General features: G+C 45.6%; 1 long non-coding RNA gene across 1 annotated transcript; it reads left to right on the plus strand.

Annotated features, from left to right (window-relative positions):
• Window positions 1–469: 469 nt before the first annotated feature.
• On the plus strand, window positions 470–1,965 carry LOC124048013. The gene is made up of 3 exons (XR_006841163.1): window positions 470–979; window positions 1,358–1,441; window positions 1,927–1,965. It is a non-coding gene; the product is annotated as an uncharacterized LOC124048013 (long non-coding RNA).
• The last annotated feature ends 1,366 nt before the right edge of the window (window positions 1,966–3,331 follow it).

Below are 3,331 nucleotides of genomic sequence, written 5' to 3' on the forward strand. Positions count from 1 at the left end.
AGATCCTGTGCAGGTGTTGTTACACGTGGTCTGCCACTGCGAGGATGATCAGCTGTCCGTCCTGTCTCCCTGCAGCGCTGTCTTAGGCGTCGCACAGTATGGACATTGCACTTTGTTGCCCTGGCCACATCTGCAGTTCTCATTCTCCTTACAGCATGCCTAAGGCACGTTCACGCAGATGAGCAGGGACCCTGGGCATCTTTCATTTGGTGTTTTTCAGAGTCAGTAGAAATGTCTCTTTAGTGTCCTAAGTTTTCATAACTGTGACCTTAATTGCCTACCATCTGTAAGCTGTTAGTGTATTAACGACTGTTCCACAGGTGCATGTTCATTAATTGTTTATGGTTCATTGAACACGCATGGGAAACAGTGTTTAAGCCCTTTACAATGAAGATGTGGGGAAGTTATTTAGATTTTTATGAATTATATTTGAAAGTCAGGGTCCTGAAAAAGGGGACGTTTCTTTTTTGCTGAGTTTATAAAAAACCTTTCTCAATCTGAAAGGTTCTTTGTAGATCCTGTAGAAGAACCATACAGGTTTTTATTCTGGTCAGTCATATTATATTATATATATTCTAATGAGCCACCTCGCCTACATTTAATTATCACTAAAAGAGCAAAGAACCCTTTTGTGAACTTTAAAGAACCATTGAAGAACAGAACTCAAAGGGTTATTTGAGTAATTATGGCTCCACATAGAACCATCACCCTTCCTTAAGATCCCTTGGGGAACCCTCATATTTTAGTGTTTATGCATCTCTATGGGTGAGACCACCATGAATAGAAATGTCTGAAAAACAAAGTGTCTGTCTGGCTGGCTGTTGTCTGTCTTGCTGGCTGTCTGTCTGTGTGGCCATTGTATGGCTGGCTGTTGTCTGTCTGTTGCTGGCTGGCTGTCCCTTTCTAATACTGTTGCAGATTCTTACCATGTTTGAGGAGAACTATCCTGAAGGACTCAAGAGGGTGTTTCTCATCAAGAGTGAGTCATCTAGATTCTGCATGTTTGTATGTGTGTATGAGTGCATGTTTGTGTGTGTGTGTGTGTGTGTGTGTGTGTGTGTGTGTGTGTGTGTGTGTGTGTGTGTGTGTGTGTGTGTGTGTGTGTGTGTGTGTGTGTGTGTGTGTGTGTGTGTGTGTGTGTGTGTGTGTGTGGCTGTGTGTGTGTGTGTGTGTGTGTGGTATCTAAGTCTTACAATATCTATCAATAAAATGTCACGGGAGGTTGGTGGCACCAATTGGGGAGGACGGGCTTGTGGTAATGGCTGGAGCAGAATTATTTTGAGCTGTCCTCCCTCAGCAGCCTCCTGTGTTGTGCGTGCGTCCGGGTGTGTATTTATAGTGCCTCTCTCCCCTGAAGCTCCTAAGCTATTCCCGATGGCCTACAACCTGGTCAAACACTTCCTGAGTGAAGAGACACGTCACAAGATCATCATTCTGGGATGTGAGTACTGTGTTCCTATATATACTACACACTAGGGAGCAGTTACAGTATATGTGAGGTATTTTCTTATCTATATGGACTATTGGAATATGGTTTCTGTAAATGAGAAAATATCACCTAATATTGCTCTTTGACATGGTATGTGTCTGTCCAGGGCTCTCCTGTCTAGTCAACGGTTCTCCACCCTGTTCCTGGAGAGCTACCGTATTGTGGATTTTTACTCCAACCCTAATCTAATTGGTTGATAAGCTGAATCAGGTTAGTTACAACAGGTAGTAACAACAGTTGGAGCAAAAGCCTACAGGAGGGTAGCTGTCCAGGAACAGGCCAGAAAGCCCTGGTCTGTATCGTTTTGAGATGTCACTTCTCGCCATTAGGGGGCAATCTCACATCAGGTGGTGGTGGGCCAAGTGTACAGCTGTAACAAACATTTGAACCTCCCTGTCTTTCTCTCCCCTCTCTTTTCCCCCTCTCTCCATCTCTAGCTAACTGGCAGGAGGTGTTACTTAAGCACATTGACCGGAGCAACTCCGGTGGCATACGGAGGAACCCTTACTGCCCTGATGGTGACCTCGCTGTCGAACCATGGTGAGAAAGAGGGAGGGAGGGAGCGGTAATCTCCACAAAGCTGTGCACGATCTGAGAGACAAGGCAAGAAGGGATTCTATACCATCAAAAGGAACATCAAGTTCGACATCCAATTAAGATTTGGCTAAAATAATTGAATCAGTTAAAGAACCCATTGCCCTTTATGGTTGTGAGGTCTGGGGTCCACTCACCAACTAAGAATTCACAAAAATGGGACAAACACCAAATTGAGACTGCTGCATTATTTTGACAATAAAATATCCTCCTTGGTACAAACGTAAAACACCAAATGCAGAGCAGAACTAGGCTGAGACCAGAAAAAAGCTTTTCAATTCTACAACCACCTAAAAGGAAGCGATTCCCAAACCTTCCATAACAAAGCCATCACCTACAGAGAGATGAACCTGGAGAAGAGTCCCCTAAGCAAGCTGGTCCTGGGGCTCTGTTCACAAAGAGACCCCACAGAGCCCCAGGACAGCAACACAATTAGACCCAACCAAATCATGAGAAAACAAAAAGATAATTACTTGACACATTGGAAAGAATTTACCAAAACACAGAGCGAACTAGAATGCTATTTGGCCCTAAACAGAGAGTACACAGTGACAGAATACCTGTCCACTGTGACTGGCCCTAAACAGAGAGTACACAGTGGCAGAATACCTGTCCACTGTGACTGGCCCCTAAAACAGAGTACACAGTGGCAGAATACCTGTCCACTGTGACTGGCCCTAAACAGAGAGTACACAGTGGCAGAATACCTGTCCACTGTGACTGGCCCTAAACAGAGAGTACACCGTGGCAGATACCTGTCCACTATGACTGGCCCTAAACAGAGAGTACACCGTGGCAGAATACCTGTCCACTGTGACTGGCCCTAAAACAGAGAGTACCGTGGCAGAATACCTGTCCACTGTGACTGGCCCTAAACAGAGAGTACACAGTGGCAGAATACCTGTCCTCTGTGACTGGCCCTAAACAGAGAAGTACACAGTGGCAGAATACTGTCCACTGTGACTGGCCCTAAACAGAGAGTACACAGTGGCAGAATACCTGTCCACTGTGACTGGCCCTAAACAGAGAGTACACAGTGGCAGAATACCTGTCCACTGTGACTGGCCCTAAACAGAGAGTACACAGTGGCAGAATACCTGTCCACTGACTGGCCCTAAACAGAGAGTACACAGTGGCAGAAATACCTGTCCACTGTGACTGGCCCTAAACAGAGAGTACACAGTGGCAGAATACCTGTCCACTGTGACTGGCCCCTAACAGAGAGTACACAGTGGCAGAATACCTGTC

Source organism: Oncorhynchus gorbuscha, linkage group LG11 (genome assembly GCF_021184085.1).
Source record: "Oncorhynchus gorbuscha isolate QuinsamMale2020 ecotype Even-year linkage group LG11, OgorEven_v1.0, whole genome shotgun sequence".
Classification (NCBI taxonomy): Eukaryota; Metazoa; Chordata; class Actinopteri; order Salmoniformes; family Salmonidae; genus Oncorhynchus; species Oncorhynchus gorbuscha.